The 27,321-nt window shown below is 35.3% G+C and overlaps 3 long non-coding RNA genes and 2 other non-coding genes across 8 annotated transcripts; 2 read left to right on the forward strand and 3 right to left on the reverse strand.

The window, feature by feature from the left end:
• Positions 1-1,530: 1,530 nt before the first annotated feature.
• LOC135764292 (uncharacterized) lies at positions 1,531-3,520 on the forward strand. 2 transcript variants are annotated; one of them, XR_010539842.2, is made up of 6 exons: positions 1,531-1,560; positions 1,863-1,946; positions 2,039-2,085; positions 2,236-2,286; positions 2,632-2,699; positions 2,827-3,520. It is a non-coding gene; the product is annotated as an uncharacterized lncRNA (long non-coding RNA). The 2 variants fall into 2 exon arrangements; XR_010539841.2 differs by having other exon boundaries at positions 1,539-1,560; positions 2,022-2,085.
• A 6,131-nt stretch (positions 3,521-9,651) lies between these two features.
• LOC135764588 (U1 spliceosomal RNA) lies at positions 9,652-9,816 on the reverse strand. The gene has a single exon (XR_010540115.1). It is a non-coding gene; the product is annotated as a U1 spliceosomal RNA (small nuclear RNA).
• Positions 9,817-10,596: 780 nt separating this feature from the next.
• Positions 10,597-10,787, reverse strand: LOC135764441 (U2 spliceosomal RNA). Its single transcript, XR_010539989.1, has one exon. It is a non-coding gene; the product is annotated as a U2 spliceosomal RNA (small nuclear RNA).
• A 7,392-nt stretch (positions 10,788-18,179) lies between these two features.
• On the forward strand, positions 18,180-19,333 carry LOC135764295 (uncharacterized). 2 transcript variants are annotated; one of them, XR_010539849.2, is made up of 4 exons: positions 18,180-18,680; positions 18,763-18,895; positions 18,986-19,051; positions 19,135-19,333. It is a non-coding gene; the product is annotated as an uncharacterized lncRNA (long non-coding RNA). The 2 variants fall into 2 exon arrangements; XR_010539848.2 differs by having other exon boundaries at positions 18,185-18,895.
• Positions 19,334-26,004: 6,671 nt separating this feature from the next.
• Positions 26,005-27,155, reverse strand: LOC135764297 (uncharacterized). Of its 2 annotated transcripts, XR_010539852.2 has the most exons (4): positions 26,658-27,155; positions 26,443-26,575; positions 26,287-26,352; positions 26,005-26,203 (listed from the first exon to the last, which is right to left on the reverse strand). It is a non-coding gene; the product is annotated as an uncharacterized lncRNA (long non-coding RNA). The 2 variants fall into 2 exon arrangements; XR_010539851.2 differs by having other exon boundaries at positions 26,443-27,148.
• Positions 27,156-27,321: the final 166 nt, after the last annotated feature.

The raw sequence follows: 27,321 nt of genomic DNA on the forward strand, positions 1-27,321 counted from the left end.
GGGGGGGCGGCGGGTGCCCAAGCACCTGCCCCTTTACCCCTGGAAGACCAAAGTGCCCTTTTTGTCAAGGCATTTTTTTGTAATTAAATGCCCTTTTGTGAAGGCCTGCCCAATCTAACTATTAGTAAAATTAATAAAAAATAATTTAGCCGCAAAATAAAATTAGTCACATGATGACGTATTGACCTTTTATTGGACAATCTCTTTAGGGAAACCTCACAGCGCTAGCAGCGCCCACACGTGCACGACACGGTGCGCAGTACAGGATCCCCCTCGAGCCGGCATTGAACCGAAGCGGTATGCTTGTTATATTATTATTATTTTACAAGAACAACGTGAGGAGAGCATGCACAGCTTTATTGCTGTCTGTGTGTATTAACATCTCTAGAACGTTAGATGCAAACAGGGCTCTCAAGTCTCACGCATTTCAGCCTTCACACGCCACACCTTCCCAGATAGCAGACGGACTCGGCCCGAATGTGGCCTCATGATGGCACTGCTGGCGTGCTGCCGGCAACGGCATGCAACATGTCAGCCAAGTATGGGCCAGGTGTGGCAATGATGGCACTGGATCCATGATGGCAAATAATATTTGGGCCAGTTGTGATTGGGAGGTATGTGGCCCAGATCAGTCTAGTGATTGTAAGCCACATTTAAAATACTGATTTATAATAAATAATTAGAAGAATTTAAGGACTTTCAGGCTATCTTAATCTTAATGTTAATTTAACCTTTATTAAGTAAAATGTTAGTTTTGTATTAAAAGAAACTAATATATTTGGACAATAATGTTTGTCTACATTTCAATCACATAAACTTGCCTTCAGATCATGGGTCAAGATTATTTTATTCAAATGACCCTGAACTTCCAAAAGTTTTTCTTTCTGAATTTAAAAGTTTCTATAACGTTGCTTTGAGAAGCACCATGGATCGTTTCTATTTAAACTTGCTTTTGCGCGATTTTCATTGTAGCAGGAGTTTATTCCTGCTGAAGATTTCTGACTTCAATGACTAAACTATCATTGTGTACAATCAGATGTTAGATACTGCAGAAATAAACGTTACTGTGCTGAAGATTTCTGACTTCAATGACTAAGTAAAACTATCATTTTGTACAATCAAATGTTAGATACTGCAGAAATAAACAAAATGTATTGTTAACCTTCGCGTTACGTTAAGGATGCGCAGTTTATTTATGAAGTGCAACAAGAACCTACACGCGGATGACATCAAAGTACTGCGAGAGCGACTCGAAAGATCATGGACAGCATTCTGATTTCAAATCACTCTCGCGGTATTTAAACGTCATCCGTTTGTCAGTTCCTGCAACGCAGCATTACGTCGAACACCTTGTCAAAAATGATTGAGATGGCCAATCAAATCAAAAAAGGCGAGTGCCACTGGCCAATCACATAACAGATGACGAGCTTTCCTGTTAACGGAAGCCGAGCGGCGGCCAATCAAATTAACCAATAGGCGGGGTTACCGTCGGAGTAGCAGTTACACCGCGTCAATCAATCATAACGGACACGGATTTCAAAGGCAGCAGGATGAAAGATAGTAAGTACCTGAACTTAAATATTTAAACTTTTACAATCATAAAAATATTTTTGTTTAAATGTCTAACAAACGTATAAAGGGATGCAAACGTTTACGTGATTCGTGTGTAACGTAATGTGTGACAATTAACGTTATATTGATATTTAATTAGCTGTTTTCTATCAGGTTAAGAATAACTGTGATCATATTATAATGAAGTAATCGAATTTGGTTATCTGGTCTTCCTGGTGTTAGAACATTTATATAAAAAACATATTTAAAAATGTATTTCTGTAACATTTAATTTCCTTTTTTGATGAAAGTGTGTCTGTGTTCATCAAGACATGAAGACTCTGGAGTGGGACAAGAGAAGGATGATGGGGTGTTATTCCAATAGACACATTAAGGTAAATTAAATGTTGAGGCTCATGTTTGCATCTTTGTGTTTATATATCAAAAGATTGCTCTATATGGCTAAATAGTCACATTGTGATTTCAGTGAAAGCTGATAAATACAGAGGGCTGGACAGTGGTTTCATTCATTAGGTGAGTAAGAACTGACCATAGCCTAACATTAATTTAGTTACACGAATTGCATTGTTGAATACAAAGGAAAATGGTAAAAATACAAATATTTTGAATATATGGAATACTGTGAAATTATTTTCTGTTAATCATCTGCTGTGTTTGCTTCAGGTAAAGACGTGGGACAAGGATGCTGACAGGACAGGAGGAGGTGACATTCAGGTTAGTGACAGTACATCAGGGCCACCATTTAATTTAATGTTAATTTAATTGCTTCCAAAATTAATACTTGACAAATCTTTAGAATTATATCTGCAAAGCTGAATTTCTCATAGGTGGATAAAGTATGACAGCAATTGTGAAGACCTTAGACGTCGTGCAGTATATGGTTCTTCTCTCTTTCATTTATATTGATTTGACTTCATTTTCTTGGTAACTAATAATGGGGATATTCCTAATATAATATATTTTAAATACATGCTTATAACATATCTCATTTGCTCATGTGCTTTGTATCTAAATGAAAAGTACCTCTTTAAGGTCTAAGCTATGTTTCATTTTATTTAGACATTCAACGCAGACACTTTCATCCAAAGCAACTTGAGGAAGAAAACAGAAGCAGTTCATCCTAAAAGGTTCATCTTCTAATTATTTATCTAACTGTTTGTTTTAAAGTATATCATTATGCTTTTAATTACTTTATTATATGGCTTTTGCTTCATAACAATTATTGATTTGCATCTGTTTTCTTTTATATAACAGTGGGCTGCTGTAATGTTTACATCTATGGAAAGAGGAGCTGAGAAGAAAAGAGACGCTGGAAAGCAGTACTTCTTGTTGAGGACAATCCTGAATAGGAACCCTTTCTCATACACATAGATTATTATTAGTGTTTGATTGTTTGTTTCATTTTTATGAATTGTATTGTTTTAATTTTTCGTTTTATTTTAAATTACCTAAGTTAGATTCATGCTAATACTTTAACTGGACCTTGTATCTTTGCTGGCTGGCTGGCTGTAGAGTTGGTTTCACATACACATGAAGTTTCTAATTAACTAACTTTTAAGTTCAGTTTGGTTTAAACTTGTATTTACCCATGGTAATTCATTTAAATTTCTATTCATACTTATATATTAATTTCAATGAACTTCTGTATTTGTGTATAGCTGGCAATTTGGGCAAGCAACGTTTCACACACCAATGTAACTGTCACAAAGGGTTTTTTTATTATCAGTTTGTTCTAAATTTTTGTTTGTTTACTAAGGATGAAATTGCTTTGTAATTTAAGTTGTTGGTAGATTCATGCCAATAATGTATTTGAACAAACTAGTATTTTTGTTTATTGCTGGCAGTTTATACTAGAAGAGTTTTAACACGTACAATGTTGTAGTGTTATTGACTTGTGTGTTATTGATTAATAAAAGGCGAACAATTTGAAAGAAATTTTTCGTGTGATTTATTTATTAATATAATTTGGGCAAGATTAGGCTGAGTTATGGCTCAGTTTTGGAAGTTCTGGTTAAATGCTGGTTTTAATATGGTTGACCTATGGCTGAGAACTGGTACCGATGTTAGAACCTGTTCTGGCCCAGGTTTGGGCCAATTATGGGCTATTATCTGTCAGAGACATGGGCCAGTTGTGGCCCATGTGTGGCCTTTGTCCGTAATTCAGAACTGGGCCACTGTAGGCCCGTCATTCTTTGTTGTATGTGGGCCGAGGAAAAACTGGTTGTGTGGGCCGGAGCTGGGCCGGAACAAAATTGCTATCTGGGTTGTATTTCTCACGCTGAAAATAAAACATTCTTCCCATATAAAAACAATGGATGAGGCAAAGGCAGGGACGTTCTCTGCCGGAAGTTCATACAGGTAGCTGTCTCAAGTTTTTAGGTGTGCTCAACTTCACGCAGCAATGCAAGAACCGAAACGCACATGACATCAAAGTACCGCGAGAAATATTCGGGAAATCATACGGAGGAGTTTGATTTCAAATCGCTCTCGCGCTGTTCTAATGTCATCCACTTGTCACGCGGAGTTTGTTGGCAGAGCAAGATCCGATGAATACGGTAAAAAAAACTCTTAATTTTTGTATCACATTGAATTTACGATTCCTGGACTTGCCTTTGATAAAAGACAATGTGAGCTGATGTTGGGTAATATAGCCATACTCGTGCTAAATTATTAACTCAGTCAAAAACTCTCCAGCTTTGCAACCAGTTTTAGTTTACCTGAAAATAAAGAAAGTACTAGAGGCTTCATGAAATGAATGAAAGGAGAGATGAATATCATTATTTTATTGCCCTGTCATCAAGGCATCAAAGTGTGCAAAAACACAACACAAACACGATTCAAAACTAAAATATGTAGGCTACTCTCTTTGTATACAAATTTCGAACAGGATTAGAATAGAATAGAATTATATTTTAAATATGACAACAAAAACACAAGCCTGTAAACGTAATAATATCTTAATGTCACAATGCAATATATAAAATCATATAATTTCAAAACTGCATATACTGTGTTGACACACACAAACACTAAATGAAATGCACTGTAAGTCGTTTTGGATAAAAGCTGCTGCCAAATGCATAAATATATAGATATAAAACTCAGTCTATAAAGATTTTTCTGTCTCACTCTATTTGCAAGGAAAATAAAGAAAAACTTTAGACTTATCATCTTTCTATTCTGTATTACTTTATTATTTGTTTCAGTTGTGTGCTTGCGTGTCGGCGAGCAAAGTGCCCTTTTTATTCTTTGAGCACCTGCCCCTCCAATGGTCTCTGCACGGCCCTGCATACGCATATTTTTCCTCAATCAATCACCGAATACAAGGTGCAATTCGATGCCAACTGACCCTTCTCTCTGGTTTCATGTTTGTAAGGAAAATTAAGGGGGAAATTACGATAGCATTTCAGCCAAACATTCATTCGTGCCACGCTGCTTTTCTTTGAACGAAAAAAAACCCTCTGCTCCCCCTACACAATTTCTTCTCCTGTTATTTTATGCTTAAAACAAGCAAATAAATCTGACTACAGGGTAAGAAAAAATTCGTGAACTTTTCCCATAAACACTTAATTCAAGAAAAATTGTCCCACCCCACTGGCCATTTTTTATCCACAATACACATTCGATGTCTGCAGGCACCATTGTCTTTGTTCAACGCAAACAATTCTGTTGCGTTTTTCTTTGAACGAAGTGCTCCGCCTAGATAATTTGACCCATATTCACATGGGTTTGTTTCTCGTTTTTTTTTCTTTGAGAACAATCTATATAGCGCCTTCCACAATCGTTTTGGTGTTAGCTTTACGTAAAATAGAAACACAGAAAAGTACTGAGCGATGGAGAGACCACGAACGCGGAACGTATTATGGACCACGGACTGGCAAACAAACTGGCAACCACGCACTAAAGAAGCAAACTCTGATTTTAAACTCACCTTATTTGTCCCCGGAAAGCGCCAGAGTCGATGCACGGAGTGGACGGAACAAGCCTCGCTTCCATAGCCGAAGGTCAAAAATCCATTTAAACGTGTAGTCCCCGGTGTCCACTCGATCTTACCCAAAAAGCCGAGAAGCGATACCGCAATGGCATCCGGAGAAGGCGCTGGCTGTCGGGATGGAGGTTAGCGGGTCAGAGGTCCGGCACTGAAGGTCTGCGTTCATTATTCACCGTGTGCATTTCACTCTATATCCACTTTCTAATGTATAGCACTTGATAAGGATTAACAGTTTAAAAACAGAAATGCAAGACATCAGAAAATACATTTATTTTTTACTTTCATAACATGAGAGGTGTCATACAATAACAAATATGAGCTTTAAAATCACATTCCTAAGTTAAAAATATACATAAAAATAGATATATGGATCATTACACAAATCACTACTCAAAGGACCTATGTTAAATAACTGCTTCAATATTAATTAACAATAACATTTGGCCAAGGCAGTCCTTGTAAATAGACATATAAATAGACAAATAAAATCATGACATATATGCCGTAGAGCCTTGAGATAGAGAAAAATAATAAGGAATTCTGCTTTTACTACCATCTCAGAAATATTGCCAGAATTAGAGGTTTTGTCTCAAGACAGGACTTAGAGAAACTTGTTCATGCTTTCATCACCAGCAGGGCCGATTATTGCAATGGTCAATGGATTTAAAAAGTACTGTTTCTTGTTTAAAAACCACTTCATGGCTACAATACATGACAGATATGCTAATCGAATATGAAACCGATTACTCGGATCAATAGGATCAGGTCATTTAGAAAAAACAAGGGTTCACTCAAAACAAGGTGCCTCAGCATTCAGTTATTATCAGCTTTCAGAAGAGATCAGATGTGCTTCAACAGTAGACACTTTTAAATATAGATTAAAAACACATCAGTTTAACTTTGCATTTACTGAATGATTTAAAACAGTACGAATAAAACAGTACAAAAGAATAAAACAGTATGAACCTTACCTGTTATAAAGGGAATGAAGCTTACGGTATGGTGCTTACCTGCAGAAATAAATAAAGTACAATAAGAACACACAGAACTTCAATTTTCAAAATTATTTTAACATTAAATGATGATTATTTTACTGGTTTACCTGTTTGTGATTACCACAGGATCCCGTCACCTGGCTGCGGTCTTCATTTGGTGAACGGTTCTTCACTCATAATTGACCTATACAAGAAATAGAGAAGAATAATAAGCAATTCTGCTTTTACATGTAGATGTGTGCCCCAAGAACACAGACACACCGGCTCCAAAAAGTTTAAACAGTACACATTTCTGTTATTTTAATGTGGCAAATGTGTCAGCTTTAAAAGAAGCATACATTACCTTTTAAAGAGGAAATACCTTTTGCATGAAATACCTTTACTCCCAGCATAAGCAAGCAATTTTCAAAATGCTTTTAAAAGTAAATAGTGATTATTTTACTTGTTTACCTGTTTGTGATTACCATGGAATCCTGTCACCATCATTTTTAAGCTTGTAAAGCAAATAATGAAATATTGACTTAGTAGGAAAAAATATTTTGGAAGTATCGTGATAAATGATGAAGAAAATATTTTGCAAAGTGATGGTTAGCACACGGTTGATGGTACCCAGCCCCGCCGCTCCCATAACGCGCATCACGCGCTGTGCGTGGGGCACCACGTGCTGAGAGGGCACCAAAAATAATAGCCTAATGAAAAAAAATTATAATGCTGAAATTATTTCATTAGCCTATAGAAATGTTATTAGGCACTTTTTATCCATGTATATGTTACAAAAAAGGGGGAACGAGATAATTAAATTGCTCTAGTCTAGAAAGTATGCCCCCCAGCCTTTGATAGTCTGTGCCGCTTGAACGCGCGGGCGCCTGACGAAGTTTTACAGAGATCGTTTCTCAATCCGAAGGCTGCAGCCTCCAGAGGTCGCATTTCTAGGCTGCATACGTAATCAAAACGTTCTTATTTCGTAATATTAACGATTATAAAGTTGACTATTATTCTTAGTTAATCGTAAATTGTTGTAATATGCTTTTGACTTGCTAATGTAATGTTCAGTTACTGAAATAAACCAGGCTTGATGACGTATGCAGCCTGCATATGCGACCTCGCGCAGGCTGCAGCCTTCGGATTGAGAAACGGACAGTCAGTAGGCAACTTTTGGAAATGGCCCTAAAAGACAGCAGGAGTCAGGATCGGAAAAAATAAAAAAAGAAGAAACTGCGGGTTGATGCCCGTGCATCACTTGCAGGTAAGTCCATCATGTTTAATCATTCCTAAATAAGGGAAATGCGCATGGGCTGCAGCTGCTGCTAATCGTAATGCGCCTCGAACTTGCTGTGCTGACATTAATGTTAGCAAACTATGTTGTTATAATTTATAATCTCAGTGCAAGTTAATTGAGATTTTACTGTAAAACATTATCTATGCATCATTTTACAAATGACTGACGTCAGCTGTTACTTTCTTTACCACGTTTCTTTAGATATTGAGCAGTAGTTTATTTTGTGGTTTATTTTGACGTGACAGTGGTTAAGACTTTCTCAGTAAAAGTTAATGTTAGCAGTCAGTGCACATGCTAGGCTAACAATTCCTGACTGTTAAATATATATAAATATAAAATGTCATGATATGAAGCAAACATTACTGTGACACTTAGTTCTCTGAATCAGTTTTATTTAAGAATATTTAGTATTCTTGTTTACTTATTGATGTTTATTTAATGTAATTTATTTAAAGTGACATTGTACTTGGGAAAATTATTTTGATAATTTAAGTTTGGTAATTTTTTTCTATTTTGCTATTCTATAAAAGTTTGCACTTTCAAATGTGTAGCCTAATGTGTGTTGGCTAAAGCTGTGAAGATTTTACTTTCTGCTATTATGTTATATGTTTGGTAATAAAAAATTATACTGGCAAAAACAAGTTTTTTTTGTCAGGGTCGGGGTGGGGGGCATTAAAAAGGAATTATGCTTAGGGCACCAAAATGGCTAGCAGCGGCACTGATGGTACCTATTAAATTCCATCATATTTTTTTATTCCTACTATGGAAGTCAATGGTGACTATCTGCTGTGGGTTTACCATCATTCCTCAAAATACCTTCTTTTGTGTTACTCAGAAAAAAACTAATCCTCGTGTTGTTGTAAGCCTGTATGCATGAGTAAATGATGACAGAATTATCATCATAAATTGAAATATCCCTTTAAACTGTATTTCCCCCCTTAAACCTAAACTTATTTTCCTACAGCAAGTCATTTAGGTAATCAAGAAAATACTTTACCCGTTGTCTTTGTGAGTTAAACAAATACAGCTACGCTTCCAGGTCTGTCGACGTTGCTGTGGTTTTTCGACAGCTGTAGTATGAAGGGTAGCGAATGAATGAATACATTGCAAAAAATCATTTCTTACTTGTTATTTCGAACTGTTTTAACTATACAAATATCTAGAAAGTCTTAAAATAAGATGCATTTTTTGATGAGCAAAATGCCCTAAGAAAATAAACCTAGCCTTTAGGGAGAAAAAACTCAGAATTTGGGCTTAAAACAAGCAAATAAATCTGCCAAAGGGGTAAGAAACAAATCTAGATATAAACACTTAATTCAAGAAAAATTGTCGTAGCCCATTGGCAGATTTGTTGGCTTGTTTAATGTACATGCATGTACAATATTTCAATTTGTCTTGTATTTATTAGCATTTTGTATTGCCCAACGCTGTCTAGGTTGTTTAACTGTTGTCATTTTCTTATAAAAGCCTTTATAATTTATTAGTTTGGATGATTGCCATTCCCGAGAACCTCTTATATTGGAAGTAAAAGAATCATCTAAGCATTATTTTGTGCTCTTAGACATGTAGCCGTTTGATTGTGGTTCTATTTAATGGCTAGTCTATTCGTTTGGAATGGTCAAACGGCTATTAGATTTTCACTGACAGCCCAAATTAAGCCTTGTTTTAGCCTAGACACTTATTCGCTGTCTATTAAAAGTTATGTAGTCGTTGAATAGCCGCTTTTTTGATGACTAATGTATTCTTGGGCCGTGGTTAGACGTCTCTTGGATTTTACGTAAAACGACAAGCGAATCTATTTTTAACACAAAGGTCAGGGGAGAGCGCGAACGCAGTCCCCCACTATCAGAAATTTTGCAGTCGAGATTCCCACATTTGGGGAATTCGCAAAGGGTCAGCCCAACCGGAGTGCAATGGCTGAGCCTCGCCCTGGGTGAACCACCTTCATGATCATGGTGTCTCCCCTGCCAGGTAAGTATGAGCGACACCCTTTGAGGCCAGACGGCCGCATCTTCCTGTGACCGATCTGTGATCGACCCCCGGAGGCCGTCCGACTAACATTTCATTTACTGTGTGTGACCAGGTGGAAAGCGCACGAAGCCACGTCTGAGACCAAACATTCTTCGAGATCTACCCTGTTTTTATTCCGTTTCCAGCCCGGTTGAACCGTGTAGAGTGAAATATGTGAAACAATTTAAATCAAATGGATTTAAATTGCGCATTCAAATATATGGTTTCGTTATTACAAAGTAACTTTACGTGGAATAGAAACAAAGAAATGTACAGAGCAATCAAGAAACAACGAAAGCATAGCAATTTTAGAACGTGGATAAATAAAAACACAGGGCTCAATGACTTACCCGTTGTCGTTGTGAGTTAAACAAGTACAGCTATGCTTCCAGGTCTGTCGACGTTGCTGTGGTTTTTCGACAGCTGTAGTATGAAGGGTAGTGAAAAAAGTTTTCAGGTGTTTTTAACATTCCAATCGGTCTCGTTCGCTTTTGTTGCGCCTTCAGCTGTGTCGAGGATGTTTAATTCGTCCTCGTATCACCTCCGCAAACTTGTAAAGAAATTAATTAAATACATTACAAAATCATTTCTTTATCAGCGTGTTCATTTCCACGCAAGCTTTTCGTTAAACCAATAAAGCCAACGAAATCACAGCAATTTTAAAACACACGGATTAGAAAAAACACCGTCATTCACGCACAAAAGAAGCAAATTCTTTTTTTTATACTTGACTTATTTATCCCCGAGATGGGGAGCGCACCATTCATGGAAACACTGCAATACCATGTTGATGCATGGAGTGGAAGGAGCAAGCTCCGCTTCCATTTCCGAAGGTCAAAAATCCATTTAACATATAGTCCCCGGATAGGAGACGTATCAGACATTAAACTGATAAGAACAGATACTACACTTGATCTTAGCCAAAAGGCCGAGAAGCGATACCGGAATAGACGCAGCCAAAGGGGGAGCCGGCGAAGGCGCTGGCTTTTGGGGTGGAGGCTAGCGGGCATTTAACTCTATACGTTCTCATTGTATAACCCAGAGGTAGAACGTTGAGCTAGCAAATCAGAAGTTCATGTTTTAATGCAGGATCTGATCCACGCTCATGAGAGAGAGAGAGAGAGAGAGAGAGATAGAGAGAATTTAGAATTTTCAAAAAACCTTTATTACAAATTAAAACATTTTCATAACCTCAAATCAGAAAAAACAAAGAAAAAAATATATATAGTAACGGAAATAACAAAAAAATAAGCCAACATAGGAGCAAAGAACAAATCATCTTCAATAACCAGACACAGAGCTCCTCCATAATACCAAATCAATTCAAAAGAAAGAAGATCATTCATTGCTTTAAAGTATCTAAAACCAATAAGGATTCTAGATTTAACTTATTTTAAAAACTGCTAATGTATCATGGCTTCCGGGTCTGTCAACGTTGCTGTGGTTTTTCGACAGCTGTAATATGAAGGGTAGAGTGAAAAAAAATATTTAAGTGTTTTGAACATCCCAATTTGTTCGTTTACTTAGTCTTTTCTTAATGTTTTCGAGTTAAAAAATAATTCTTAAATCGAGATACATTTACTTAATAAGCAAAGTGGCTTAGAATTTAAGTCTTGTTTACTGAAATAAATTCTAAAATGTAATAGGTTAAGGCTTAAAACAAGTAAAAATATCTGCCAGTGGGGTAAGAAAAATAAACCTAAATTGAGTTTATTATTGAATTAAGTTGAAACTAGAATTAAGTTTATTTTTCTTACCCCGCTGGCAGATATTTTTTATTTGTTTTAAATATAAACCTGTTGATTTTTATAATTTATTTCAATTATTTTACAAAGTATGCGATCTGATTTTTTTAATCGCGGTGTTTCTTTTATTCCTCGTTTCTTTTCCGTGCATTTGCTTTATTTATTTATTTTTGCTTGTTGCATTTAAATGCACATTTGATTTGTTGCCACATTATTATGTGTTAATGTATTTTTTAACATGTTTATCAACAAAAAGTGCGTTATTATAATTAATTATATAGCTGTGAAATATATACAAGAATTCCCAGCAAAAACAAAACGTTTTTATAACAATTTTCTATTACAATAAATAATATCTTAAGCCACTTTGCTTACCAAGTAAATGTATCTCCATTTAAGCATTGTCAGATATTCACTAGAAAACAAGACAAAAACAGTAAGTAAGATATTAATTTACTTTTTTCTTTCAAACATAAATTTACAGACGGCTGGAAATTTTTAATAAAATAACTAGCCATACCTATTCGGGTCTGCTCCCGTTTGCTGTGATGACGGGGGACTTAGTCCAAAGCACATTTTGAGGAATACTTACACATTTTACTTCTTATTTCTTTGAAATTAATTATGCATACACTATGGATTAAAAATGTCCCGACTGCGAACCTGATAAAACCCAGGTAAAAAGCAAATACAAATAAACCATTTTGATTTAGCAAAAGTTTACAAATAAATGCACTCCTTGCACACAACAAGCACGTCTAGTTACCATTCATATTTTGCGTGATTTAAGTTTCGTCGCATACATTTTGGAAGGCACACGATAAAAACAAAATAAGGCTTTTAATGTATGCCGACCTCATTCTCCGTTGAGGGCTTATCAATCATAATAAACGCTGTTAACTCTTCTCATTGAATGGTCTAAATCCAATGCTGGTAAAGAAATCAAATGTGCATTTAAACGCAACAAGCAAGCCGTAAAGCAATGGATGCAGGCAAACAAACGAGCAATAGCACATACACCACGATTAGATCATCGGGTCGCATACTTTGGAATTAATAAGAAATAATTATTCAGTCTAAAGAAATAAGAAGTAAAATGTCTAAGTATTTCTCCAAATGTGCACACTCATTACAATAAACGGGAGCAGACACGAATAGTTATGTATGTCTCGTTATTTTATTTAAAATTGATAAGCTGTCTAACATATGATATATTTTGATAATACGAAATGCTAAAAAAATAATATAACACCAATCGACAATATCTGTTATTGTTATTTTTACAAGTAAATTCATGTGTAGGAGAAAACAAAGCAGCTGTCAGTCCATACTATATTGAGTGGCCATCGTAGTGGTGCAACCTGAACGATGTTTTCCCTACTTCCGGTCAAAGCCGCCATTTTGTGAAATAGGCATATAGGTGACGCTGGAGCACGCGGCCATTGTCTCTGTTCAACAAAACAAGTATATATATACACATACGCATATTTTTCCTCAATCAATCACCGAATACAAGGTGCAATTCGATGCCAACTGACCCTTCTCTCTGGTTTCATGTTTGTAAGGAAAATTAAGGGGGAAATTACGATAGCATTTCAGCCAAACATTCATTCGTGCCACGCTGCTTTTCTTTGAACGAAAAAAAACCCTCTGCTCCCCCTACACAATTTCTTCTCCTGTTATTTTATGCTTAAAACAAGCAAATAAATCTGACTACAGGGTAAGAAAAAATTCGTGAACTTTTCCCATAAACACTTAATTCAAGAAAAATTGTCCCACCCCACTGGCCATTTTTTATCCACAATACACATTCGATGTCTGCAGGCACCATTGTCTTTGTTCAACGCAAACAATTCTGTTGCGTTTTTCTTTGAACGAAGTGCTCCGCCTAGATAATTTGACCCATATTCACATGGGTTTGTTTCTCGTTTTTTTTTCTTTGAGAACAATCTATATAGCGCCTTCCACAATCGTTTTGGTGTTAGCTTTACGTAAAATAGAAACACAGAAAAGTACTGAGCGATGGAGAGACCACGAACGCGGAACGTATTATGGACCACGGACTGGCAAACAAACTGGCAACCACGCACTAAAGAAGCAAACTCTGATTTTAAACTCACCTTATTTGTCCCCGGAAAGCGCCAGAGTCGATGCACGGAGTGGACGGAACAAGCCTCGCTTCCATAGCCGAAGGTCAAAAATCCATTTAAACGTGTAGTCCCCGGTGTCCACTCGATCTTACCCAAAAAGCCGAGAAGCGATACCGCAATGGCATCCGGAGAAGGCGCTGGCTGTCGGGATGGAGGTTAGCGGGTCAGAGGTCCGGCACTGAAGGTCTGCGTTCATTATTCACCGTGTGCATTTCACTCTATATCCACTTTCTAATGTATAGCACTTGATAAGGATTAACAGTTTAAAAACAGAAATGCAAGACATCAGAAAATACATTTATTTTTTACTTTCATAACATGAGAGGTGTCATACAATAACAAATATGAGCTTTAAAATCACATTCCTAAGTTAAAAATATACATAAAAATAGATATATGGATCATTACACAAATCACTACTCAAAGGACCTATGTTAAATAACTGCTTCAATATTAATTAACAATAACATTTGGCCAAGGCAGTCCTTGTAAATAGACATATAAATAGACAAATAAAATCATGACATATATGCCGTAGAGCCTGAGATAGAGAAAAATAATAAGGAATTCTGCTTTTACTACCATCTCAGAAATATTGCCAGAATTAGAGGTTTTGTCTCAAGACAGGACTTAGAGAAACTTGTTCATGCTTTCATCACCAGCAGGGCCGATTATTGCAATGGTCAATGGATTTAAAAAGTACTGTTTCTTGTTTAAAAACCACTTCATGGCTACAATACATGACAGATATGCTAATCGAATATGAAACCGATTACTCGGATCAATAGGATCAGGTCATTTAGAAAAAACAAGGGTTCACTCAAAACAAGGTGCCTCAGCATTCAGTTATTATCAGCTTTCAGAAGAGATCAGATGTGCTTCAACAGTAGACACTTTTAAATCTAGATTAAAAACACATCAGTTTAACTTTGCATTTACTGAATGATTTAAAACAGTACGAATAAAACAGTACAAAAGAATAAAACAGTATGAACCTTACCTGTTATAAAGGGAATGAAGCTTACGGTATGGTGCTTACCTGCAGAAATAAATAAAGTACAATAAGAACACACAGAACTTCAATTTTCAAAATTATTTTAACATTAAATGATGATTATTTTACTGGTTTACCTGTTTGTGATTACCACAGGATCCCGTCACCTGGCTGCGGTCTTCATTTGGTGAACGGTTCTTCACTCATAATTGACCTAAGTAGTTGTAACGGGGGAGCATTCGTCAAACTTTTATGACCCCCTCCCCCACCCGGTGACAGTTGCTGTCTGACAGGTCGTTTTTATGACCCTTTGACAGGGGGCGGGACCATCAATCAAAATCTGTACAAGTTGTCAATTTTAGACAGAAAGTATTTAATGGTTTTATTGTCGGTCATTTAGAGTGATTGTTTTTCCTGAGTGTGTTTTATGTCAAGCGTATGCTGTCATGTTTAATGACGGCTCGTGTGTGACATTTGCTGTTTATTGACATTTGATGTCAGCCAGTGGCGGTTCTACACGGAGGCCAAGGGTGGCCCGTGCCTCTGTAGACATGTCCCTGGCCACCCCTGTGGCCACCCCGTGCTGGCCAAATAAAAAAGTATACATTTATTTTGATTTTACACGCGAGCGCCAAAAGCGGAACTAATGCGACGCAACGTTCTACACGGGCAAATTAGAGCGGCGCACCCAACCTGTGTGGGTGCTGCTCGGCGAGTGTCTCAATTCGTTCCCAACCTCCCGATGTTGAGAATGTGTATGCAGGTTTGGGCACTGGTAAGGACTCTAGCTCACTTCACATTGGGACACTGTTCACTTGTTCTCCTGTGACGTGGCTGCGTGTTGTGATCATTCACAGCTGTTACTCATCAACAACCGGCAAAACCAACATTTCGCTAACTTTTTAAAGTTTACACATTGTAAAAAGCGCTGTAATTATGCTCTTACATATACGTGCATAAAATTGGAGGAATATAATTAAATGTTACATATAAAAATGTTTACAATTTAAAATAAATATTATTTTAAATGTTGATTAGATTGTGGTCCCTAACTGTCTAGCAATGTGTATTTATATGTAAACTAAAACAAACGTTTGTCTTTATAAAAGTTTGCATTTCATAAAGTTTATTGAGTAGGCTTGCATGCTTTTCGGTTGGGGGGCTTTAGAAAAGAGCCCAGCTCCCCTTTTGCACCTGTACTCACTCTTTTATTAAATAAAAAAGTATATGATTGTAAAGTAAAATTTAAGTTTACGGGGTAGTTTCCCGGAAAGGGACTAGTCCTAGACTAAAATAAATGTAGCTGTCCAAACTGAAAACAACTTGCAATGCCATATCTTAAAATACAGCTTTGTTTTGCTTCAAAATGCACACAAGTAATGTATAATGTATGTTAAAACTAGTTATATTTCCTAATTAAACTAAGGCCTAGTCCTATCTTAAACTAATTCCTATAACCACCGCTATAATCTTTAAATATAATTTCTTGCCATTTTTTTATGTGCCCCTCTGGTAAAACACTGGCCCCTCCTTGGCCCCCCTAGTGAAATTTGTCTAGAACCGCCACTGATGTCAGCTCTCACCCTTCCTCCCTCCTTTCGCACAAGACCTGCATTCTTTCACAGGGGTGCGTGTTGTAAAGCGATTAAAGATTTCTAAAACTCAATGTTGGTAAAACAATCCCCCATTACGGTGTCAAAAAAGTAAAATGTTTATTTTAGATTTAGACAAATCATGAACAATGCTACGATTAAAACATTTGTTTGTAACATCACAAGTTATTTAATGAAATATTCCGTATACGTGTATAGTTTAAGCAATGATCTGAGCCATAACCTTCGGAGCCGGCAATACTATAATCTTTAGACGAAAGTCTAAACTAAATACAATTTTAAACAATTCATGAGTTCCGTGAATCTTTTCATAACCTGCACTATAGTTTCACGCGTATTAAAGATCCGGCGTTGCCTGACAAAGCGCAGGGTGAGCGTTCATATCTGCCATTTTAAAATAATGTTAATAAATGTAATTCTGTCCACTATGGCAAAATAGGATTTTATTTTAGATTTAGGGGAATCTTTAACCAAGTCTCTGATTAAGACATGTGTATACGTGCACAGATGGTGACAGAGAAACTTATATATGACGTTAATAAACTTTTAAATGTTTTTAAGACGTATTCACCCCATTTTGGGGTTTTATTTTTAATTAAAGGCTTCTTAAAACATGTGTGAATATGTGTATATTATACAAAGAGTCTTATATTGTCTGCTCTGACAAAAATAAAGTATTTTTTAGATTTAGGGGAATTGACTGCGTGTGTCTTATAAATACAACTTGATAATACGTTTGTTTTGTAAAGAGACTTCTTTAAAGTCACGCAAGAATAAAATATTTTAGTTGTAACTGGTTAAACTTAAATCTGTTATTATCTATTTAACTATAAGCTGTATTTTTCTGATAAGACACAAAGTTTTTGATGCTGAACTTATGACCGTGTGTGATAGATATTTCACAGCAGGGTCGGTTTGTAATCTAGGTAGAGTCTTTTAAAGGGGTCATATGATGAAAATGTTAGCATTGCCACTTTGTAGGTGTGAGCAAAAACAGGTCATTGAAATTTGGCTTTCATTATGATGTCATAAGGATATCTTATTAGAATAATACCGCCTCCTTAATCTGAACTCTGAAAGAGAGAGAAAAGGACGACTTGACAGCACAATTGAGTTTGAATTACAACAAACCACCATCATTGTGATCAGTGTTTGCACTTTATCCGCTCATTTGCATTTTAAAAAACACACCCAAAACGACACATTTTTGGACTTGACAGCACAATAGAGTTTCAATTACAATAAACCACCATCATTGTGATCAGTGTTTGCACTTCATCCGCTCATTTGCATTTTAAAAAACACACCCAAAACGACACATTTTTGCTCAAACCTACAAAGTGGCAATGCTAACATTTTCATCATACGACCCCTTTAAAACTGTAGTGGTAAAATGTAATATGGTAACTCTGTCAAAAAAAGTAAAAGGTTTATTTTAGATCATAATCTATTTATGGCAAACATTACTGTATCTAAAAGTTTTTAACAACACAATTTATTTAATGAAATACGCAGTACGTGTATAGCAAGGAATTGTACCAAAACCCCCGTAGGTCGACATTTCTTTAGACTAAATCCTATTTATTTTAAACTATATAAAAGCTGATTCGCTTCACGAGATCTGTGAAGCATTTCAAGCAGGGGGTTCTGTTCAAGCCATTAAAGATCCGGCGGTGCCTGACAAAGCGCAGGGTGAGCGTTCATATCTGCCATTTTAAAATAATGTTAATAAATGTAATTCTGTCCACTATGGCAAAATAGGATTTTATTTTAGATTTAGTGGAATCTTTAACCAAGTCTCTGATTAAGACAGGTGTATACGTGCACAGATGGTGACAGAGAAACTTATATATGACGTTAATAATCTTTTAAATGTTTTTAAGACGTATTCACCCCATTTTGGGGTTTTATTTTTAATTAAAGGCTTCTTAAAACATGTGTGAATATGTGTATATTATACAAAGAGTCTTATATTGTCTGCTCTGACAAAAATAAATTATTATTTTAGGTTTAGGGGAATTGACTGCGTGTGTCTTATAAATACAACTTGATAATACGTTTGTTTTGTAAAGAGACTTCTTTAAAGGCACGCAAGAATAAAATATTTTAGTTGTAACTGGTTAAACTTAAAGGCGATATTTTCTATCGAACTAGTCTATTTTCTGTTCAGACACAAAGTTTTCTGATGCTGATATTATGTCAGTGTGTGTTTGTGTGGGGGTCGTGTGATGTAATCTTTGAAAGTTTATGACCGAACCTTTATTGGGGAGCGACAAGAGATCTCCCGGAATCAGTTTGGATGGAGCAGAGCTGTTATACTCAAGTCTATTGGTATGTATGTGTTTCGCAGTGTTCGTTCCAGTATTTTGTCTGATTTATTTAAAAACTAAAAATTCGATCTCTGGTATTGCAGCGAAATTGTCTAAACTGGTGTTTAACTATTCCTGGTAAATCGCGGAGAAGAGTGGCCTGAACAACTAGAACATCCCGCAGCGTAACACGGAAATCTTGGAACAAAAGAGACGCAGAGTGGATCGTGTTGTCCGGTGTGTTTTTATTTAATCCTGTTACAATAGATTTAAACAAACTGGTTTGGTTTAATATTTTCTAATAACATGTGTTATCTGTTTTTAAAGGATTGGATATCAGCGGCAAAGCGAACGTTGTGTGTACTATTGCAAAATATATAGCGGATCTCCACGGTACGTTTATATTGTATAAGAAAAAAGTTTTAATTGTTTTATTTAGATATTTGTCCTAATAACTTGTTTTTATCTGTTTTCAGGTTAGGATACAGACCACAACGCTTTGGACGTATCTTTAAAAAAGAGAAAAATCGGAGACTTTTTGGATTTGTCTGGGACATTTTAAACATTTTGTGGCAAATTGGATTTAAAACGTTTCGGATACTGGATACATGTGTTGGATTTGTCCACAGTGCTTGTTTAAGACGTCTTCACCACATTTTAGGGTTTATTTTTAATTAAAGGCTTCTTAAAACATGTGTGATTATGTGTATATTATACAAAGAGTCTTATATTGTCTGCTCTGACAAAAAAATAAATTATTATTTAGATTTAGGTCAATTGACTGCGTGTATCTTATAAATACAACTTGATAATACGTTTGTTTTGTCAAGAGACTTTTTTAAAGTCACGCAAGAATAAAATATTTTAGTTGTAACTGGTTATACTTAAACCTGTTATTATCTATTTAACTATAAGCTATATTTTTCTGATAAGCCTTAAACAGAAGCTGCTCTGTGAGCGTCTGGGTGTTTGAGATAATTCACATTAGGGGGCTGCTTGTAAACTAGTGTCTTTTAAAACCGCCGTGGTAATATGTAATATGGTAACTCTGTCAAAAAGTAAAAGGTTTATTTTAGATCACACCCTATTTTATGGCAAACAATGCAGTATCTAAAAGTTTGTAACAACACAATTTTATTTAATGAAATATTCAGCATGGGTATACCAATGAACTGTGCCAAAACCACCGGGGGCCGCCAATAACACAGTCTTTAGGTTAAGGCTTTTTATTTTTAACTAAATAAAATCTTAATCTTTTCATGCACAATATTCTGTTCACACCATTAGATTGCGGTCCTGCGCTTACAATAGAGAACATAAGCGGATGCGTGTTCATATCCATACGTTAAGAAATCGTCCATATGTCAATTCATCTTCTGGGGTTTGTTTAAAAAAAAAAAATGACACATTAAAATCAACTGTGAATATGTGTTTATTACACAATAAAATGTAATTCTGTCCGCACCGGTATAATAGGGGTTTTATTTTAGATTTGGGACTTTCTTTAACCAAGTCTCTGATTAAAACATGTGAATGCGTGTACCAAAGTTGTCAGAAAACGTATGCTGAGGCGCTCTTATGGCGTTAAGAACCTTTTTATTGTTTAAGACATTTTGACCCCATTTCCTGGTTTTGTGTCCGCTGTGGATCCCAACCTCTATGTGTTTATTATACAACAAATGCAATTCTGTCAGCATTTCTAGTTTAGAACGCCTCTGATTTAAACATGGGGTTTTAAAATGAAACGGCCATGTGACTTTTATGACAAAAGCTATTCGATCTTAATTTTTTGTTTTAACATCCAAAAGTTTTATACACAGTCCATAATTAAACAACTAGGTGTGTATGAGTAAGATTATATCTAATGTCACACGAGCAGCACCAAATCGCGCATGTGTCTGTGTGTGTGCATCCAGGCTGTTTATGTGTGGGCGTGTTTATGAGCCCGTGTCTTTGCAAGGTGTGTGTGCGTGTGTGTGTGTGTGTGTGTGTGTGTTTGCATGGGGGTCTATGATGTCTCTGTTTGTTACTAAAGTTTTGATATTAAGTCTGTGTCCTCATTGACAATAAGTAAGGGTTTTTAGATGTAGGCTTTATTACACAGATACTGATTAAATCATGTTATCCATTATTTGCGATTTAAAGAAACTTAAAAGGTTTAAGACATTTTATCTCACATTGTGGTGTTGTTTTTTAATTAATGTAACCTTAAAACCCTCTGTTATCCATTTAGGGAACAATAAAATGTTAGCAAATATTATTTATCAAAGTTGACGATGTTATAAGCCAGGATGTCACTAACGTGACAACAAACATTTATTTAAAGACAAAACATTTTAACAAAATTGCCATGGCTTACAGAGACACACTAGACTTAATAATAAAAATAAAAATATACTATTCGAACATCCTAACCTGGTATTAGGTTAGATTAGGTTTTAAGGTCAATCAGCGTCTTTAGCTTTACAACTTACAGCACAAAACCCCCCAATGACAGGATTTTTATGAAGTGGAGCAGACCCTTTGTATGCCTGTGGGGGTTAGGTACAACTAAGGTCAACATCTATCAGTGCATAATAAGCAAACATGAAATTATATTTTAACTATGGTTTGTTAATGATGTTGCTAGGTTCGCGTATTTTTTCTGAAACAAACTTTTCTTTTCAAACTTAGTTAGGATACACACGTTTGTCGCCTCAAACACCTGATCAAAGTTTTTCTTCGCTAGCGACAACTAATGTCTGAGATTTTGTAAATTCATCAGATGGTTTTACGTGTGTATTTCTTAAACAAACATGTTGCTTTTCAATCTTAGGCAGAGTTCATACGTTTTGTCGCCTCAAACACTTGATCAAAGTTTTTTTCTTCGCTAGTGTCAACTTATGTCTGAGATTTTGTAAATTCATCAGATGTTTCTTACTTGTGTATTTTCTTAAACAAACTTTTCTTTTCAATCTTAGACAGTCTTCATACGTTTGTCTTTCGATAAGGTGTTCATAGTTTTTCTTCGCTAGTGTCAACTCATGTCTGAGATTTGTAAATTTCATCAGATGTTCTTACATGTGTATTTTCTGAAACAAATTTATGCTTTTCAAACTTAGGTAGTTATCATACTTTTGTCTTTCGATAAGTTGTTCATAGTTTTTATGTGGTAGTGTCAACTTATGTCTGAGATTTTGTAAATTCATCAGATGTTTCTTACGTGTATATTTTCTCAAACAAACATTTTTTTGTTTTTCAAACTTAGTTAGGATACACACTTTTGTCGCCTCAAACACTTGATCAAAGTTTTTCTTCGCTAGTGTCAACTAATGTCTGAGATTTTGTAAATTCATCAGATGTTTCTTACTTGTGTATTTTCTTAAACAAACTTTTTCTTTTCAATCTTAGACAGTCTTCATACGTTTGTCTTTCGATAAGTTGTTCATAGTTTTTCTTCGCTAGTGTCAACTCATGTATGAGATTTGTAAATTTCATCATATGTTCTTACATGTGTATTTTCTGAAACAAATTTATGCTTTTCAAACTCAGGTAGTCATCATACTTTTGTCTCTACATACATTTGTACAAAGTTTCTTGTAGCTATTGTCAACATATATCTGTGATTGTTTTATGAACACAGATGGTTTCATTTCTGTAGTTTATGTAACACCTTGTCAAACTCTTAAAGGTAGTACTATCTGTTTAAAACAACAATGCAAAGTATTTTAGATTTACTTGATAAATCTTTTACATCAAAACAAACTAGGATAGCAATATGTTTGAATCTGTAACAGGTGATACCACCAATAGCGTGTTGTACATAACAAAGGCTGTAAAATAATAAAGATTGATTAGGTTTTTATTTAGTAAACCTTTTAACACAAAGTGTAGAGTCTTTTGTATGTAACAACAAAGATGCGATGAAACAACGCAAAACAAGAGAGGATGCGTTTGTTAAAACACATATAAATTAAGATGCATACATCTACAAATGGGGCAATGTTTTTAATCTATTGGTCCCGAATTTAGAGGCTATACGGCCAAACTATTTCAAACATTGCCCCATTTGTAGATGTATGCATCTTAATTTATATGTGTTTTAACAAACGCATCCTCTCTTGTTTTGCGTTGTTTCATCGCATCTTTGTTGTTACATACAAAAGACTCTACACTTTGTGTTAAAAGGTTTACTAAATAAAAACCTAATCAATCTTTATTATTTTACAGCCTTTGTTATGTACAACACGCTATTGGTGGTATCACCTGTTACAGATTCAAACATATTGCTATCCTAGTTTGTTTTGATGTAAAAGATTTATCAAGTAAATCTAAAATACTTTGCATTGTTGTTTTAAACAGATAGTACTACCTTTAAGAGTTTGACAAGGTGTTACATAAACTACAGAAATGAAACCATCTGTGTTCATAAAACAATCACAGATATATGTTGACAATAGCTACAAGAAACTTTGTACAAATGTATGTAGAGACAAAAGTATGATGACTACCTGAGTTTGAAAAGCATAAATTTGTTTCAGAAAATACACATGTAAGAACATATGATGAAATTTACAAATCTCATACATGAGTTGACACTAGCGAAGAAAAACTATGAACAACTTATCGAAAGACAAACGTATGAAGACTGTCTAAGATTGAAAAGAAAAAGTTTGTTTAAGAAAATACACAAGTAAGAAACATCTGATGAATTTACAAAATCTCAGACATTAGTTGACACTAGCGAAGAAAAACTTTGATCAAGTGTTTGAGGCGACAAAAGTGTGTATCCTAACTAAGTTTGAAAAACAAAAAAATGTTTGTTTGAGAAAATATACACGTAAGAAACATCTGATGAATTTACAAAATCTCAGACATAAGTTGACACTACCACATAAAAACTATGAACAACTTATCGAAAGACAAAAGTATGATAACTACCTAAGTTTGAAAAGCATAAATTTGTTTCAGAAAATACACATGTAAGAACATCTGATGAAATTTACAAATCTCAGACATGAGTTGACACTAGCGAAGAAAAACTATGAACACCTTATCGAAAGACAAACGTATGAAGACTGTCTAAGATTGAAAAGAAAAGTTTGTTTAAGAAAATACACAAGTAAGAAACATCTGATGAATTTACAAAATCTCAGACATAAGTTGACACTAGCGAAGAAAAAAACTTTGATCAAGTGTTTGAGGCGACAAAACGTATGAACTCTGCCTAAGATTGAAAAGCAACATGTTTGTTTAAGAAATACACACGTAAAACCATCTGATGAATTTACAAAATCTCAGACATTAGTTGTCGCTAGCGAAGAAAAACTTTGATCAGGTGTTTGAGGCGACAAACGTGTGTATCCTAACTAAGTTTGAAAAGAAAAGTTTGTTTCAGAAAAAATACGCGAACCTAGCAACATCATTAACAAACCATAGTTAAAATATAATTTCATGTTTGCTTATTATGCACTGATAGATGTTGACCTTAGTTGTACCTAACCCCCACAGGCATACAAAGGGTCTGCTCCACTTCATAAAAATCCTGTCATTGGGGGGTTTTGTGCTGTAAGTTGTAAAGCTAAAGACGCTGATTGACCTTAAAACCTAATCTAACCTAATACCAGGTTAGGATGTTCGAATAGTATATTTTTATTTTTATTATTAAGTCTAGTGTGTCTCTGTAAGCCATGGCAATTTTGTTAAAATGTTTTGTCTTTAAATAAATGTTTGTTGTCACGTTAGTGACATCCTGGCTTATAACATCGTCAACTTTGATAAATAATATTTGCTAACATTTTATTGTTCCCTAAATGGATAACAGAGGGTTTTAAGGTTACATTAATTAAAAAACAACACCACAATGTGAGATAAAATGTCTTAAACCTTTTAAGTTTCTTTAAATCGCAAATAATGGATAACATGATTTAATCAGTATCTGTGTAATAAAGCCTACATCTAAAAACCCTTACTTATTGTCAATGAGGACACAGACTTAATATCAAAACTTTAGTAACAAACAGAGACATCATAGACCCCCATGCAAACACACACACACACACACACACACACGCACACACACCTTGCAAAGACACGGGCTCATAAACACGCCCACACATAAACAGCCTGGATGCACACACACAGACACATGCGCGATTTGGTGCTGCTCGTGTGACATTAGATATAATCTTACTCATACACACCTAGTTGTTTAATTATGGACTGTGTATAAAACTTTTGGATGTTAAAACAAAAAATTAAGATCGAATAGCTTTTGTCATAAAAGTCACATGGCCGTTTCATTTTAAAACCCCATGTTTAAATCAGAGGCGTTCTAAACTAGAAATGCTGACAGAATTGCATTTGTTGTATAATAAACACATAGAGGTTGGGATCCACAGCGGACACAAAACCAGGAAATGGGGTCAAAATGTCTTAAACAATAAAAAGGTTCTTAACGCCATAAGAGCGCCTCAGCATACGTTTTCTGACAACTTTGGTACACGCATTCACATGTTTTAATCAGAGACTTGGTTAAAGAAAGTCCCAAATCTAAAATAAAACCCCTATTATACCGGTGCGGACAGAATTACATTTTATTGTGTAATAAACACATATTCACAGTTGATTTTAATGTGTCATTTTTTTTTTTTAAACAAACCCCAGAAGATGAATTGACATATGGACGATTTCTTAACGTATGGATATGAACACGCATCCGCTTATGTTCTCTATTGTAAGCGCAGGACCGCAATCTAATGGTGTGAACAGAATATTGTGCATGAAAAGATTAAGATTTTATTTAGTTAAAAATAAAAAGCCTTAACCTAAAGACTGTGTTATTGGCGGCCCCCGGTGGTTTTGGCACAGTTCATTGGTATACCCATGCTGAATATTTCATTAAATAAAATTGTGTTGTTACAAACTTTTAGATACTGCATTGTTTGCCATAAAATAGGGTGTGATCTAAAATAAACCTTTTACTTTTTGACAGAGTTACCATATTACATATTACCACGGCGGTTTTAAAAGACACTAGTTTACAAGCAGCCCCCTAATGTGAATTATCTCAAACACCCAGACGCTCACAGAGCAGCTTCTGTTTAAGGCTTATCAGAAAAATATAGCTTATAGTTAAATAGATAATAACAGGTTTAAGTATAACCAGTTACAACTAAAATATTTTATTCTTGCGTGACTTTAAAAAAGTCTCTTGACAAAACAAACGTATTATCAAGTTGTATTTATAAGATACACGCAGTCAATTGACCTAAATCTAAATAATAATTTATTTTTTTGTCAGAGCAGACAATATAAGACTCTTTGTATAATATACACATAATCACACATGTTTTAAGAAGCCTTTAATTAAAAATAAACCCTAAAATGTGGTGAAGACGTCTTAAACAAGCACTGTGGACAAATCCAACACATGTATCCAGTATCCGAAACGTTTTAAATCCAATTTGCCACAAAATGTTTAAAATGTCCCAGACAAATCCAAAAAGTCTCCGATTTTTCTCTTTTTTAAAGATACGTCCAAAGCGTTGTGGTCTGTATCCTAACCTGAAAACAGATAAAAACAAGTTATTAGGACAAATATCTAAATAAAACAATTAAAACTTTTTTCTTATACAATATAAACGTACCGTGGAGATCCGCTATATATTTTGCAATAGTACACACAACGTTCGCTTTGCCGCTGATATCCAATCCTTTAAAAACAGATAACACATGTTATTAGAAAATATTAAACCAAACCAGTTTGTTTAAATCTATTGTAACAGGATTAAATAAAAACACACCGGACAACACGATCCACTCTGCGTCTCTTTTGTTCCAAGATTTCCGTGTTACGCTGCGGGATGTTCTAGTTGTTCAGGCCACTCTTCTCCGCGATTTACCAGGAATAGTTAAACACCAGTTTAGACAATTTCGCTGCAATACCAGAGATCGAATTTTTAGTTTTTAAATAAATCAGACAAAATACTGGAACGAACACTGCGAAACACATACATACCAATAGACTTGAGTATAACAGCTCTGCTCCATCCAAACTGATTCCGGGAGATCTCTTGTCGCTCCCCAATAAAGGTTCGGTCATAAACTTTCAAAGATTACATCACACGACCCCCACACAAACACACACTGACATAATATCAGCATCAGAAAACTTTGTGTCTGAACAGAAAATAGACTAGTTCGATAGAAAATATCGCCTTTAAGTTTAACCAGTTACAACTAAAATATTTTATTCTTGCGTGCCTTTAAAGAAGTCTCTTTACAAAACAAACGTATTATCAAGTTGTATTTATAAGACACACGCAGTCAATTCCCCTAAACCTAAAATAATAATTTATTTTTGTCAGAGCAGACAATATAAGACTCTTTGTATAATATACACATATTCACACATGTTTTAAGAAGCCTTTAATTAAAAATAAAACCCCAAAATGGGGTGAATACGTCTTAAAAACATTTAAAAGATTATTAACGTCATATATAAGTTTCTCTGTCACCATCTGTGCACGTATACACCTGTCTTAATCAGAGACTTGGTTAAAGATTCCACTAAATCTAAAATAAAATCCTATTTTGCCATAGTGGACAGAATTACATTTATTAACATTATTTTAAAATGGCAGATATGAACGCTCACCCTGCGCTTTGTCAGGCACCGCCGG

The sequence above is a fragment of the Paramisgurnus dabryanus genome, chromosome 9, assembly GCF_030506205.2.
Source record: "Paramisgurnus dabryanus chromosome 9, PD_genome_1.1, whole genome shotgun sequence".
Taxonomy (NCBI): Eukaryota; Metazoa; Chordata; class Actinopteri; order Cypriniformes; family Cobitidae; genus Paramisgurnus; species Paramisgurnus dabryanus.